Here is a 17443-nt window from a genome sequence, read left to right as displayed (position 1 = left end):
CATAACTACATCCTCCGCTGTATAGGAAATGATGGGATCCCAGGGTCACATAACTACATACCACGCTGTATAGGAAATGATGGGATCCCAGGGTCACATAACTACATCCCCCACTGTATAGGAAATGGTGGGATCCCAGGGTCACATAACTGCATCCCTCGCTGTATAGGAAATGGTGGGATCCCAGGGTCACATAACTACATCCCCTGCTGTAAGGGAAATGATGAGATCCCAGGGTCACATAACTACATCCCCCACTGTATAGGAAATAATGGGATCCCAGGGTCACATAAATACATCCCCCACTGTATAGGAAATAATTGGATCCCAGGGTCACATAACTACATCCCCCGCTGTATAGGAAATTATGGGATCCCAGGGTCACATAACTACATCCCCCGCTGTATAGGAAATGATGGGATCCCAGGGTCACATAACTACATCCCCCAATGTATAGGAAATGATGGGATCCAAGGGTCGCATAACTACATCCTCCGCTGTATAGGAAATGATGAGATCCCAGGGTCACATAACTGCATCCCCCGCTGTATAGGAAATGATGGGATCCCAGGGTCACATAACTACATCCCCCACTGTATAGGAAATGATGGGATCCCAGGGTCACATAACTACATCCCCCGCTGTATAGGAAATGATGGGATCCCAGGGTCACATAACTACATCCCCCGCTGTATAGGAAATGATGGGATCCCAGGGTCACATAACTACATCCCCCGCTGTATAGGAAATTATGGGATCCCAGGGTCACATAACTACATCCCCCGCTGTATAGGAAATGATGGATCCCAGGGTCACATAACTACATCCCCCACTGTATAGGAAATTATGGGATCCCAGGGTCACATAACTACATACCCCGCTGTATAGGAAATGATGGGATCCCAGGGTCACATAACTACATCCCCCGCTGTATAGGAAATGGTGGGATCCCAGGGTCACGTAACTACATACCCCACTGTATAGGAAATGATGAGATCCCAGGGTCACATAACTACATCCCCCGCTGTATAGGAAATAATGGGATCCCAGGGTCACATAACTACATACCCCGCTGTATAGGAAATTATGGGATCCCAGGGTCACATAACTACATCCCCCGCTGTATAGGAAATGATAGATCCCAGGGTCACATAACTACATCCTCCGCTGTATAGGAAATTATGGGATCCCAGGCTCACATAACTACATCCCCCGCTGTATAGGAAATGATGGATCCCAGGGTCACATAACTACATCCCCCACTGTATAGGAAATGATGGGATCCCAGGGTCACATAACTACATACCCCGCTGTATAGGAAATGATGGGATCCCAGGGTCACATAACTACATCCCCCGCTGTATAGGAAATGATGGGATCCCAGGGTCACATAACTTCATACCCCGCTGTATAGGAAATTATGGGATCCCAGGGTCACATAACTACATCCCCAGCTGTATAGGAAATGATGGGATCCCAGGGTCACATAACTACATCCTCCGCTGTATAGGAAATGATGGGATCCCAGGGTCACATAACTACATACCACGCTGTATAGGAAATGATGGGATCCCAGGGTCACATAACTGCATCCCTCGCTGTATAGGAAATGGTGGGATCCCAGGGTCACATAACTACATCCCCTGCTGTAAGGAAAATGATGAGATCCCAGGGTCACATAACTACATCCCCCACTGTATAGGAAATAATGGGATCCCAGGGTCACATAACTACATCCCCCGCTGTATAGGAAATTATGGGATCCCAGGGTCACATAACTACATCCCCCGCTGTATAGGAAATGATGGGATCCCAGGGTCACATAACTACATCCCCCACTGTATAGGAAATGATGGGATCCAAGGGTCACATAACTACATCCTCCGCTGTATAGGAAATGATGAGATCCCAGGGTCACATAACTGCATCCCCCGCTGTATAGGAAATGATGGGATCCCAGGGTCACATAACTACATCCCCCACTGTATAGGAAATGATGGTATCCCAGGGTCACATAACTACATCCCCCGCTGTATAGGAAATGATGGGATCCCAGGGTCACATAACTACATCCCCCGCTGTATAGGAAATGATGGGATCCCAGGGTCACATAACTACATCCCCCGCTGTATAGGAAATGATGGGATCCCAGGGTCACATAACTACATCCCCCGCTGTATAGGAAATGATGGGATCCCAGGGTCACATAACTACATCCCCCGCTGTATAGGAAATGATGGGATCCCAGGGTCACATAACTACATCCCCCGCTGTATAGGAAATGATGGGATCCCAGGGTCACATAACTACATCCTCCGCTGTATAGAAAATGATGGGATCCCAGGGTCACATAACTACATCCCCCGCTGTATAGGAAATGATGGGATCCCAGGGTCCTATAACTACATACCCCGCTGTATAGGAAATTATGGGATCCCAGGGTCACATAACTACATCCTCCGCTGTAGAGGAAATGATGGATCCCAGGGTCACATAACTATATACCTTGCTGTATAGGAAATGGTGGGATCCCAGGGTCACATAACTACATCCCCCACTGTATAGGAAATGATGGGATCCCAGGGTCACATAACTACATACCCCGCTGTATAGGAAATGATGAGATCCCAGGGTCACATAACTACATCCCCCACTGTATAGGAAATGATGGGATCCCAGGGTCACATAACTACATACCCCGCTGTATAGGAAATGATGAGATCCCAGGGTCACATAACTACATCCCCCACTGTATAGGAAATGATGGGATCCCAGGGTCACATAACTACATCCCCCGCTGTATAGGAAATGATGGGATCCCAGGGTCACATAACTACATACCCCGCTGTATAGGAAATTATGGGATCCCAGGGTCACATAACTACATCCTCCGCTGTAGAGGAAATGATGGATCCCAGGGTCACATAACTACATACCTCGCTGTATACGAAATGGTGGGATCCCAGGGTCACATAACTACATCCCCCACTGTATAGGAAATGATGAGATCCCAGGGTCACATAACTACATCCCCCGCTGTATAGGAAATGATGAGATCCCAGGGTCACATAACTACATCCCCCGCTGTATAGGAAATTATGGGATCCCAGGGTCACATAACTACATCCCCCGCTGTATAGGAAATGGTGGGATCCCAGGGTCACATAACTACATCCCCCACTGTATAGGAAATGATGGGATCCCAGGGTCACATAACTACATCCCCCGCTGTATAGGAAATGGTGGGATCCCAGGGTCACATAACTACATCCCCCACTGTATAGGAAATGATGGGATCCCAGGGTCACATAACTACATACCCCGCTGTATAGGAAATGATGGGATCCCAGGGTCACATAACTACATCCCCCGCTGTATAGGAAATGATGGGATCCCAGGGTCACGTAACTACATACCCCGCTGTATAGGAAATGATGAGATCCCAGGGTCACATAACTACATCCCCCGCTGTATAGGAAATGATGGGATCCCAGGGTCACATAACTACATACCCCGCTGTATAGGAAATTATGGGATCCCAGGGTCACATAACTACATGCCCCGCTGTATAGGAAATGATGGGATCCCAGGGTCACATAACTACATCCCCCGCTGTATAGGAAATGATGGGATCCCAGGGTCACATAACTACATCCCCCGCTGTATAGGAAATGATGGGATCCCAGGGTCACATAACTACATACCCCGCTGTATAGGAAATGATGGGATCCCAGGGTCACATAACTACATCCCCCGCTGTATAGGAAATGATGGGATCCCAGGGTCACATAACTACATACCCCGCTGTATAGGAAATTATGGGATCCCAGGGTCACATAACTACATCCTCCGCTGTAGAGGAAATGATGGATCCCAGGGTCACATAACTACATACCTCGCTGTATACGAAATGGTGGGATCCCAGGGTCACATAACTACATCCCCCACTGTATAGGAAATGATGGGATCCCAGGGTCACATAACTACATCCCCCGCTGTATAGGAAATTATGGAATTCCAGGAGAGACACACTAATATTAAGAAAGGAGACGATTTACTAAAGGATTTATTTAAACTGAAAAATCTATTTGAAGGGTGTTTGAAAATTCAGTTTGCAGATCAATTCCATAAGTTACACATAAATACACTGGCTCTAATGGAAACGTTACAGCTAATATGTCAAATCACTCCTGCTATGGAGGGACGAGAGCAGCACTTAAGGTAATTAACAGATATCTTGGCTATTTATGTATGTCAGGACCCTGCATAAATAAAGCACATTGTGGTACCAGGAGACGGACCCCTCTAAAGAGCTATTATTGGGAATGGAGAAGAATTAGAACAAGGTTGTTTAAATTCTTGGTTATAAACATAGGAAACCCTGTAGATCTGTGTATGGCAGTGTGCTAACAAGTGCTTCCACCAAGGAGGTGGTCATGTATTAATTGGTTAGAGTCACGCATACAAACCCATGTTGCCTATAATTATTACTCCAAGAGGAGGCTTCAATAACAGAAATAGATAGAGGAGATTGTTGGGGCGCTTTTGGCAACAGCTTAAGATCCACACAGCGGAACCTGTTAATGTTTCACAAGCAACAGTATCTCTAGGTGATGTTGGTATGGAGATCAGAATAAAAAACATAATCAACAAAGGATTGTTATATCTGGTATTAATTAAAGGTGCAATCAAAACAGAAGAGCAACTGGCTGCTGATTTCATCCTGTGGCACAAGTTGTGCAATCACACTTGGCAATGAACGTTTGTGACATCTGTAGTGCAAAGAGTCCTGAGTACTTGTTCCCATCATTGAAGAAACTGGTGGTTACATTATGTAATGTTATGGGGCACATTTTCCTGCCAAGGTTTGGGTGCATTCCTTCCCTTAGGAGACAACAGGAGGAATTCAATTGCTGGTGACTTGTTCCTGGCGGGATCTCGTCCCATAGAGTAGCAAGCACTTTTGGGGGGCAAATTGTCTGGGTGCAGGGTGTGAGTCGGGCTGCTGTTGCTGGCAATTAAATGCCACGGCAACTGCAAACCGCCCTCTTCGCCGGCAATTGAATTTCCACCAATATCAATGCTAATCACTACCTTCACCCCCTGGATATGTCAAATCCACTGGCAACATGCAGGCCCAAATGGCTCAATCTAAGTGTGATGGGGGAGAGTTGTCGTTGTCGTTGCAACAGCTTACCCCCTCCTTGTGGCCCAATCTCACCATGGACTTGCACAATTTTGTACGTAGCCCAATGGGGCTGAAATCAAAAATCTGTGAGTCCGGAGGTACTGTGAGTGCGGCATATAGCCACATTTACTCCAGGGACTCACACCTAATTGGATTGAGCCCCAAGTTTGATGGTGAACAGGTCACTTCTGTTATCTATACTCCACGGCCTTCTCAGTCATTAAATCTGACCTCATCAATTATTTATGGAAAACTGTAGAACCATAACTATAGGGGCCCATACATCTGAGGTGCATTTCCTGATTCCCTGATCTGATACCTACTGGAAATGGGAAAAATCTGCATGTACAGTGCCTTTCTAATGTATTCACCCCCTTTGGCTTTCTACCTATTTTGTTATATTACAACCTGTAATTTAATTATTTATTTTTTTATCTGAATTTTATGTGATGGATCTGCACAAAATAGTCTAAATTGGTGAAGTAAAATGAGAAACATTTATATAAAAAATAATTTTTATAAATAAAAATTAGAAAATTGGCATGTGCATATGTATTCATCACCTTTGCTATGAAGCCCCTCATAAGTTCTGGCACCACCAATTACCTTCAGAAGTCACATAATTAGTGAAATGAAGTCCACCTGTGTGCAATCTATGTGTCACATGATCTGTCAGTATAAAAACACCTTTTCTGAAAGGCCCAAGAGGCTGCAACACCACTAAGCAAGAGGCATCACACCATGAAGACCAAGGAGCTCTCCAAACAAGTCAGAGACAAAGTTGTTGAGAAGTACAAGTCAGGGTTGGGTTATAAAAAAATATCCAAATATTTGATGATCCCCCAGAGCACCATCAAATCCATAATCTTCAAATGCAAAGAACATGGTACCACAACAAACCTGCCAAGAGAGGGCCGGCCACGAAAACGCACAGACCGGACAAGGAGGGCATTAATCAGAGAGGCAGCACAGAGACCAATTGTAACCCTGAAGGAGCTGCAGAGTTCACTGGCAGAGACTGGTGTATCTGCGCATGTGACAACAATAAGCCGTACACTCCATAGAGCAGGGCTTTATGAAGAGGGGCCAGAAAAAAAGCCATTACTTAGTGATAAAAATAAGAAGGCACGTTTTGAGTTTGCCAAAAGGCATGTGGACGACTCCCCAAATGTATGGAGGAAGGTGCTCTGATCAGATGAGACTAAAATTTAACTTTTCGCCCACCAAGGAAAACGCTATGTCTGGTGCAAACCCAACATATCCCATCAGCCCAAGAACACCATCCCACAGTGAAACATGGTGGTGGCAGCATCATGCTGTGGAGATGTTTTTCAGCAGCAGGGACTGGTAAACTGTTTCGAGTCGAGGGAAAGATGGATGGTGCTAAATACAGGGATATTCTTGAGCAAAACCTGTTTCAGTCTGCCTGTGATTTGAGACTGGGACGGATGTTCACCTTCCAGCAGGACAATGAAACGAAGCATACTGCTAAAACAACACTCAAGTGGTTTAAGGGGAAACATTTAAACGTGTTGGAATGGTCTAGTCAAAGCCCAGATCTCAATCCAATTGAGAATCTGTGGTCAGACTTGAAGATTACTGTTCACAAGCGGAAGCCATCCAACATGATGAACTGGAGCAGTTTTGCCTTGAGGAATGGGCAAAAACCCTAGCGGCAAGATGTGGCAAGCTCATAGAGACTTATCCAAAGCGACTTGCAGCTGTAATTGCCGCAAAAGGTGGCTCTAAAAAGTACTGACTTCAGGGGAGTGAATAGTTATGCAGGTTGAAGTTTTCTGTTTTTTGGTCCTATTTGTTGTTTGCTTCACAATAAAAAAAAAACATCTTCAAAGTTGTAGGCATGTTCTGTGAATGAAATGATGCAAACCTTCAAACAATCCATTTTAATTCCAGGTTGTGAGCAACAAAACATGAAAAATGCAAAGGGGGGTGAATACTTTAGCAAGGCACTGTAAATAATCCACAATTTGCCAATCACAATTTTTGGGTCAGGATCGCCAACTCAGGGAAACTCAACATGGTAAATATCCCCAATTCCCTGACACAGGCATCAGGGGATCTGGGAATTGCGACAAACTGTTGCATACGTATGGGATCTTTAAGACAATACTTTCTACGGTATCCGTTCACATGGTCGACCATGTTATGGTCGACAGTCATTAGGTCGACCACTATTGGTCGACATTGACATGGTCGACATGGACACATGGTCGACACATGAAAATGGTCGACACATGAAAGGTCGGCACATGAAAAGGTCGACATGAGTTTTTTAACCTTTTTTTTCTTTTGGGGAACTTTTCCATACTTTACGATCCACGTGGACTACGATTGGAACGGTAATCTGTGCCGAGCGAAGCGGTAGCGGAGCGAAGGCACCATGCCCGAAGCATGGCGAGCGAAGCGACACCAAAAAAAGTTAAAATAAGATTTTACTTACCGATAAATCTATTTCTCGTAGTCCGTAGTGGATGCTGGGACTCCGTAAGGACCATGGGGAATAGCGGCTCCGCAGGAGACAGGGCACAAGAATAAAAGCTTTAGGATCAGGCGGTGTGCACTGGCTCCTCCCCCTTTGACCCTCCTCCAAGCCTCAGTTAGGATACTGTGCCCGGACGAGCGTACATAATCAGGAAGGATATTGAATCCCGGGTAAGACTCATACCAGCCACACCAATCACACCGTACAACTTGTGATCTGAACCCAGTTAACAGTATGATAACAACGAAGGAGCCTCTGAAAAGATGGCTCACAACAACAATAACCCGATTTAGTTAACAATAACTATGTACAAGTATTGCAGACAATCCACACTTGGGATGGGCGCCCAGCATCCACTACGGACTACGAGAAATAGATTTATCGGTAAGTAAAATCTTATTTTCTCTGACGTCCTAGTGGATGCTGGGACTCCGTAAGGACCATGGGGATTATACCAAAGCTCCCAAACGGGCGGGAGAGTGCGGATGACTCTGCAGCACCGAATGAGAGAACTCCAGGTCCTCCTCAGCCAGGGTATCAAATTTGTAGAATTTAGCAAACGTGTTTGCCCCTGACCAAGTAGCTGCTCGGCAAAGTTGTAAAGCCGAGACCCCTCGGGCAGCCGCCCAAGATGAGCCCACTTTCCTTGTGGAATGGGCTTTTACAGATTTTGGCTGTGGCAGGCCTGCCACAGAATGTGCAAGCTGAATTGTACTACAAATCCAACGAGCAATAGTCTGCTTAGAAGCAGGAGCACCCAGCTTGTTGGGTGCATACAGGATAAACAGCGAGTCAGACTTTCTGACTCCAGCCGTCCTGGAAACATATATTTTCAGGGCCCTGACAACGTCAAGTAACTTGGAGTCCTCCAAGTCCCTAGTAGCCACAGGCACCACAATAGGTTGGTTCATGTGAAAAGCAGAAACCACCTTAGGGAGAAATTGAGGACGAGTCCTCAATTCTGCCCTGTCAGAATGAAAAATTAAGTAAGGGCTTTTATATGATAAAGCCGCCAATTCTGACACACGCCTGGCTGAAGCCAGGGCTAACAGCATCGTCACCTTCCATGTGAGATATTTTAAGTCCACAGTGGTGAGTGGTTCAAACCAATGTGACTTAAGGAACCTCAAAACAACATTGAGATCCCAAGGTGCCACTGGAGGCACAAAAGCAGGTTGTATATGCAGTACCCCTTTTACAAATGTCTGAACTTCAGGTACTGAAGCCAGTTCTTTCTGGAAGAAAATCGACAGGGCCGAAATTTGAACCTTAATGGACCCTAATTTTAGGCCCATAGACAGTCCTGTTTGCAGGAAATGGAGGAAACGACCCAGTTGAAATTCCTCTGTAGGGGCCTTCTTGGCCTCACACCACGCAACATATTTTCGCCAAATGCGGTGATAATGTTTTGCGGTTACATCCTTCCTGGCTTTGACCAGGGTAGGGATGACTTCATCTGGAATGCCTTTTTCCTTCAGGATCCGGCGTTCAACCGCCATGCCGTCAAACGCAGCCACGGTAAATCTTGGAACAGACAAGGCCCCTGCTGGAGCAGGTCCTTTCTTAGAGGTAGAGGCCACGGGTCTTCCGTGAGCATCTCTTGAAGTTCCGGGTACCAAGTCCGTCTTGGCCAATCCGGAACCACGAGTATCGTTCTTACTCCTCTCCTTCTTATGATTCTCAGTACTTTTGGTATGAGAGGCAGAGGAGGGAACACATACACTGACTGGTACACCCACGGTGTCACCAGAGCGTCCACCGCTATTGCCTGAGGGTCCCTTGACCTGGCGCAATATCTGTCTAGTTTTTTGTTTAGACGTGACGCCATCATGTCCACCTTTGGTTTTTCCCAACGGTTTACAATCAGGTGGAAGACTTCTGGGTGAAGTCCCCACTCTCCCGGGTGAAGGTCGTGTCTGCTGAGGAAGTCTGCTTCCCAGTTGTCCACTCCCGGAATGAACACTGCTGACAGAGCTATCACATGATTTTCCGCCCAGCGAAGAATCCTTGCAGCTTCTGCCATTGCCCTCCTGCTTCTCGTGCCGCCCTGTCTGTTTACGTGGGCGACTGACGTGATGTTGTCCGATTGGATCAATACCGCCTGACCCTGAAGCAGGGGTTTTGCTTGACTTAGGGCATTGTAAATGGCCCTTAGTTCCAGAATGTTTATATGAAGAGATGTTTCCATGCTTGACCACAAGCCCTGGAAATTTTTTCCCTGTGTGACTGCCCCCCAGCCTCTCAGGCTGGCGTCCGTGGTCACCAGGACCCAATCCTGAATGCCAAATCTGCGGCCCTCTAGTAGATGAGCACTCTGCAGCCACCACAGAAGAGACACCCTTGTCCTTGTCGACAGGGTTATCCGCTGATGCATCTGAAGATGCGATCCGGACCATTTGTCCAGTAGATCCCACTGAAACGTTCTTGCATGGAATCTTCCGAATGGAATTGCTTCGTAAGAAGCCACCATTTTTCCCAGGACCCTCGTGCACTGATGCACTGACACCTGGCCTGGTTTTAGGAGGTTCCTGACTAGCTCGGATAACTCCCTGGCCTTCTCCTCCGGGAGAAACACCTTTTTCTGGACTGTGTCCAGAATCATTCCTAGGAACAGTAGACGTGTCGTTGGAATCAGCTGCGATTTTGGAATATTTAGGATCAACCCGTGCTGACGTAACACTACCTGAGATAGTGCTACTCCGACTTCTAACTGTTCCCTGGACCTTGCCCTTATCTGGAGATCGTCCAAGTAAGGGATAATTAAGATGCCTTTTCTTCGAAGAAGAATCATCATTTCGGCCATTACCTTGGTAAAGACCCGAGGTTCCGTGGACAACCCAAACGGCAGCGTCTGAAACTGATAATGACAGTTTTGTACTACAAACCTGAGGTACCCTTGGTGAGACGGGTAGATTGGGACGTGGAGATAAGCATCCTTGATGTCCAGAGACACCATATAGTCCCCTTCTTCCAGGTTTGCTATCACCGCTCTGAGTGATTCCATCTTGAATTTGAACCTCTTTATGTAAGTGTTCAGGGATTTCAGATTTAAAATTGGTCTCACCGAGCCGTCCGGCTTCGGTACCACAAACAGCGTGGAATAATACCCCTTTCCCTGTTGTAGGAGGGGTACCTTGATTATCACCTGCTGGGAATACAGCTTGTGAATGGCTTCCAAAACTGCCTCCCTGTCGGAGGGAGACTTTGGTAGAGCAGACTTCAGGAACCGGCGAGGGGGAAACGCCTCGAATTCCAGTTTGTACCCCTGCGATACCACCTGTAGAATCCAGGGGTCCACTTGCGAGTGAGCCCACTGCGCGTTGAAATTCTTGAGACAGGCCCCCACCATGTCTGAGTCTGCTTGTAAAGCCCCAGCGTCATGCTGAAGACTTGGCAGAAGCAGGGGAGGGCTTCTGCTCCTGGGAAGCGGCTGCATGGTGCAGTCTTTTTCCCCTTCCTCTGCCCCGGGGCAGGAAGGAATGGCCTTTAGCTCGCTTGTACTTATGGGAACAAAAGGACTGAGTTTGAAAAGACGGTGTCTTTTTCTGCTGATGTGAAGTGACCTGGGGTAAAAAGGTGGATTTTCCAGCCGTTGCCGTGGCCACCAGGTCCGATAGACCAGCCCCAAATAACTCCTCCCCTTTATACGGCAATACTTCCATATGTCGTTTGGAATCCGCATCGCCTGACCACTGTCGCGTCCATAACGCTCTTCTGGCAGAAATGGACATAGCACTTACTCTTGATGCCAGGGTGCAAATATCCCTCTGTGCATCACGCATATATAGTAATGCATCCTTCAAATGCTCTATAGTTAACAGTATATTGTCCCTATCCAGGGTATCAATATTTTCAGTCAGGGAATCCGACCACGTGACGCCAGCACTGCACATCCAGGCTGAAGCGATTGCTGGTCGCAGTATAACACCAGTATGTGTGTATATACTTTTAAGAATATTTTCCAGCCTTCTATCTGCTGGTTCTTTGAGGGTGGCCGTATCAGGAGACGGTAACGCTACTTGTTTAGATAAACGTGTGAGCGCCTTATCTACCCTAGGGGGTGTTTCCCAACGTGTCCTAACCTCTAACGGGAAAGGATATAGTGCCAATAATTTTTTAGAAATTAGCAGTTTTTTGTCGGGGGAAACCCACGCTTTATCACACACCTCATTTAACTTCAATGCTTCCTTCATTGCCGTGATCATGTAACGTGTGGCCCTACTGGACATTACGTTTGTCTCCTCACCGTCGACACTAGACTCAGTATCTGTGTCTGGGTCTGTGTCGACCCACTGAGGTAACGGGCGTTTTAGGGCCCCTGACGGTGTCTGAGACGCCTGGACAGGCACTAATTGATTTGCCGGCTGTCTCATGTCATCAACCGTTCTTTGCAAAGTGCTGACATTATCACTTAATTCTTTAAATACGATCATCCAGTCAGGTGTCGACTCCCTAGGAGGTGACATCACTAACCCAGGCAATTGCTCCGCCTCCACATCATTTTCCTCCTCATACATGTCGACACACACGTACCGACACACAGCACACACACCGGGAATGCTCTGATAGAGGACAGGACCCCACAAGCCCTTTGGAGAGACAGAGGGAGAGTCTGCCAGCACACACCAAGCGCTATATATATATATACAGGGATAACCTTATATAAGTGTTATTCCCTTATAGCTGCTGTTTATATAGTTTTTAGCTGCCAATAGTGCCCCCCCCTTCTCTTTTTTACCCTGATTCAGTAGCAAGTCTGCAGGGGAGAGTCAGGGAGCCGTCCTTCCAGCGGAGCTGTGAGGGAAAATGGCGCTTGTGTGCTGAGGAGATAGGCTCCGCCCCTTCACGACGTCCTTATCTCCCGCTTTTTCTGTAAAAAATGGCAGGGGTTAAAATACATCCATATAGCCCAAGAGCTATATGTGATGTATTCTTTTAGCCAACCTAAGGTATTATCTGTTATATTGCGTCTCAGGGCGCTCCCCCCCAGCGCCCTGCACCCTCAGTGACCGGAGTGTGAAGTGTGCTGAGAGCAATGGCGCACAGCTGCAGTGCTGTGCGCTACCTTAGTCTGAAGACAGGATCGTCTTCTGCCGCCGATTTCACCGGACCTCTTCGCTCTTCTGGCTCTGTAAGGGGGCCGGCGGCGCGGCTCCGGGACCCATCCAGGCTGAACCTGTGATCGTCCCTCTGGAGCTAATGTCCAGTAGCCTAAGAAACCCGATCCACTCTGCACGCAGGTGAGTCCGTTTCTTCTCCCCTTAGTCCCACGATGCAGTGAGCCTGTTGCCAGCAGGACTCACTGAAAATAAAAAACCTAAAATATACTTTTATTCTAAGCAGCTCAGGAGAGCCACCTAGCCTGCACCCTTCTCGTTCGGGCACAAAAATCTAACTGAGGCTTGGAGGAGGGTCATAGGGGGAGGAGCCAGTGCACACCACCTGATCCTAAAGCTTTTATTCTTGTGCCCTGTCTCCTGCGGAGCCGCTATTCCCCATGGTCCTTACGGAGTCCCAGCATCCACTAGGACGTCAGAGAAAAAACTCATGTCGACCTTTTCATGTGTCGACCTTTCATGTGTCGACCATTTTCATGTGTCGACCATGTGTCCATGTCGTCCATGTCAATGTCGACCAATAGTGGTCGACCTATGACTGTCGACCATAACATGGTCGACCATTCATACCGGAACCACTTTCTACCACCATCAACCAAGCGTCAATGTAGTAACTTCCTTGTGAGATAAATGGTGTCTCATCTGTCCTGCACAATTGCATACATGACTAAGCTCAATGCCACATCACATTGGCCACATGTGGTGTCCAAGCAACTTATAAACTAATTATATAATAATGTGTCAATTTTTTTGTCCACTACTTGATTTGTGTGTGTCATTATATTAATAAGAGAAACAGTAGATATTGCCTTTAGCAACCATTATCCAGAAAATTCTGAAAAAATAAGATTTTAAACCTACCGGTAAATCTTTTTCTCCAAGTCCATAGCGGATGCTGGGGACTCCGTAAGGACCATGGGGTATAGACGGGCTCCGCAGGAGACATGGGCACTATAAAGAACTTTAGAATGGGTGTGCACTGGCTCCTCCCTCTATGCCCCTCCTCCAAACCTCAGTTAGAGAAACTGTGCTCAGAGGAGACGGACAGTACGAGGAAAGGATTTTTGTTAATCCAAGGGCAAGATTCATACCAGCCCACACCATCCACACCGTATAACCTGGAATATACGCAACCAGTTAACAGTATGAACAAAACAGTATCAGCCAACGACTGATCTTAACTGTAACATAACCCTTATGTAAGCAATAAGTATATACAAGTCATGCAGAAATATGTCCGCACTGGGACGGGCGCCCAGCATCCTCTACGGACTAGGAGAAAAAGATTTACCGGTAGGTTTAATATCTTATTTTCTCTTACGTCCTAGAGGATGCTGGGGACTCCGTAAGGACCATGGGGATTATACCAAAGCTCCAAACCGGGCGGGAGAGTGCGGATGACTCTGCAGCACCGATTGAGCAAACATGAGGTCCTCCTCAGCCAGGGTATCAAACTTGTAGAATTTTGCAAAAGTGTTTGAACCCGACCAAGTAGCTGCTCGGCAAAGCTGTAAGGCCGAGACGCCTCGGGCAGCCGCCCAAGAAGAGCCCACCTTCCTAGTGGACTGGGCCTTTACTGAATTTGGTAACGGCAATCCAGCCGTAGAATGAGCCTGCTGAATCATGTTACAGATCCAGCGAGCAATAGTCTGCTTAGAAGCAGGAGTGCCAACCTTGTTGGCTGCATACAGGACAAACAGTGCCTCTGTTTTCCTAACCCGAGCCGTCCTGGCTACGTAAATTTTTAAGGCCCTGACTACATCAAGGGATTTGGAATCCTCCAAGTCTCCCGTAGCCACAGGCACCACAATAGGTTGGTTCATATGAAATAATGACACCACCTTAGGCAAAAATTGAGGACGAGTCCTCAACTCTGCTCTGTCCTCATGGAAAATGAGATAGGGGCTCTTATGAGATAAGGCCGCCAATTCGGACACCCGCCTTGCAGATGCCAAGGCCAACAACATGACCACTTTCCAAGTGAGAAACTTTAATTCAACTGTTTGAAGAGGTTCAAACCAGTGAGATTTTAGGAACTGTAACACCACGTTAAGGTCCCATGGTGCCACTGGGGGCACAAAAGGAGGCTGGATGTGTAGCACTCAGTTTACAAAAGTTTGGATTTCTGGGAGAGAAGCCAATTCCTTCTGGAAGAATATAGATAGGGCCGAAATCTGTACCTTAATGGAGCCTAACTTCAGGCCCATATCCACTCCTGTCTGTAGAAAGTGGAGAAAACGGCCCAAGTGGAAATCTTCCGTAGGAGCATTCTTGGCTTCACACCAAGATACATACTTCCTCCAGATACGGTGATAATGTTTCGCCCTCACTTCCTTCCTAGCCTTTATCAGAGTAGGGATGACTTCTTCCGGAATACCCTTCCCCGCTAGGATTCGGTGTTCAACCGCTATGCCGTCAAACGTAACCGCGGTAAGTCTTGGAACATGCAGGGTCCCTGCTGCAACAGGTCCTCCCTGAGAGGAAGAGGCCACGGATCTTCTGTGAGCATCTCCTGAAGATCTGAATACCAGGCCCTTCGATGCCAATCTGGAACAGTGAGTATTGTCTGTACTCTTTTTCGACTTATGATTCTCAATATTTTTGAGATGAGAGGAAGAGGAGGGAACACATAGACCGACTGAAACACCCATGGTGTCACCAGGGCGTCCACCGCTAATGCCTGAGGGTCCCTTGACCTGGCACAATACCTCCGAAGCTTCTTGTTGAGGCGTGATGCCATCATATCTATTTGAGGAAGTCCCCAAAGACTTGTTATCTCTGCAAAGACTTCTTGATGAAGTCCCCACTCTACTGGATGGAGATTGTGTCTGCTGAGGAAGTCTGCTTCCCAGTTGTCCACTCCCAGAATGAATACCGCTGACAGAGCGCTTACGTGATTTTCTGCCCAGCGCAGAATCCTGGTGGCTTCCGCCATTGCCACTCTGCTCCTTGTCTCGCCTTGGCGGTTTACATGAGCCACGGCTGTGACGTTGTCTGATTGAATCAGAACCGGTAGGTCGCGAAGAAGATTCTCCGCTTGTCGTAGGCCGTTGTAAATGGCCCTTAATTCCAGTATGTTGATGTGTAGAGAAGCCTCCTGGCTTGACCACAGTCCCTGAAAATTCCTTCCTTGTGTGTCTGCTCCCCATCCTCGGAGGCTCGCGTCCGTGGTCACCAGAACCCAGTCCTGAATGCCGAACCTGCGACCTTCTAGAAGGTGAGCACTCTGCAGCCACCACAGGAGAGACACCCTGGCCCTGGGGGACAGGGTTATTTTCAATGTATTTGAAGGTGGGACCCGGACCACTTGTCCAGAAGGTCCCACTGAAAAGTCCTCGCATGAAACCTGCCGAAGGGGATGGCCTCGTAGGTCGCCACCATTTTCCCCAGTACTCGAGTGCATTGATGGACTGACACTCTTTTTTGTTTTAACAGGTCTCTGACCATGTTCTGGAGTTCCTGGGCTTTTTCCATCGGGAGAAAAACCCTCTTTTGTTCTGTGTCCAGAATCATGCCTAAGAAAGACAGCCGAGTTGTTGGAACCAACTGTGACTTTGGTAGATTTAGGATCCAGCCATGTTGCTGCAGCACTCTCAGGGAGAGCGACACGCTTTTCTGCAACTGTTCCTTTGATGTCGCTTTTATCAGGAGATCGTCCAAGTACGGGATAATTGTGACTCCTTGCCTGTGCAGGAGTACCATCATTTCCGCCATTACCTTGGTGAAAACCCTCGGGGCCGTGGAAAGCCCAAACGGCAACGTCGGAAATTGGTAATGACAGTCCTGTACAGCGAATCTCAGGTACGCCTGATGAGGAGGATAAATGGGGACATGAAGGTATGCATCCTTTATGTCTAGTGACACCATAAAATCCCCCCCTTCCAGGCTGGAGATCACTGCCCTGAGCGATTCCATCTTGAACTTGAACCTTTTTAAGTACAGGTTCAGGGATTTTAAGTTTAGAATGGATCTGACCGAGCCATCCGGTTTCGGTACCACAAATAGGGTTGAATAGTACCCTTTTCCCTGTTGTATCAAGGGAACCTTGATAATCACTTGCTGTAGACACAGCTTTTGAATTGCAGCTAAAACTATCTCCCTCTGTGGGGGAGACGTTGGTAAAGCCGTTTTGAAGAATCGGCGAGGAGGCACGTCTTCGAATTCCAGCTTGTAGCCTTGGGATACAATTTCCATCGCCCAAGGATCCACATCCGACTGAACCCAGACGTGGCTGAAGAGTCGAAGACGTGCCCCCACCGGAGCGGACTCTCTCAGTGGAGCCCCAGCGTCATGCGGTGGATTTAGTAGAAGCCGGGGAGGACTTCTGTTCCTGGGAACTGGCCGTAGCAGGCATTCTTTTCCCTTTACCCTTACCTCTGGCGAGGAAGGAAGAGCCCCGACCTCTTCTGGACTTATGCGACCGAAAGGAATGCATCTGATACTGTGGCGTTTTCTTTTGCTGTAGGGAAACATAAGGCAAAAAAGTAGATTTACCCGCGGTAGCTGTGGAAACCAGGTCCGCGAGACCTTCCCCAAATAAAACCTCACCCTTGTAAGGTAAAACTTCCATATGCCTTTTTGAGTCTGCATCACCCGTCCACTGGCGGGTCCACAGTGCTCGCCTAGCAGAAATCG

General features: G+C 47.6%; 1 protein-coding gene across 1 annotated transcript in view; it reads right to left on the bottom strand.

The window, feature by feature from the left end:
- ADRA1A (adrenoceptor alpha 1A) overlaps positions 1–17443 on the bottom strand; it is a 179428-nt gene that overhangs the window by 154102 nt on the left and 7883 nt on the right. The gene's annotated exons all lie outside the window — the stretch shown is intronic.

Source organism: Pseudophryne corroboree, chromosome 6 (assembly GCF_028390025.1).
Source record: "Pseudophryne corroboree isolate aPseCor3 chromosome 6, aPseCor3.hap2, whole genome shotgun sequence".
In the NCBI taxonomy this organism is placed as follows: Eukaryota; Metazoa; Chordata; class Amphibia; order Anura; family Myobatrachidae; genus Pseudophryne; species Pseudophryne corroboree.
Note: the sequence above shows the minus strand (reverse complement) of the source record. Positions and strands in the feature narration are given on the sequence as shown.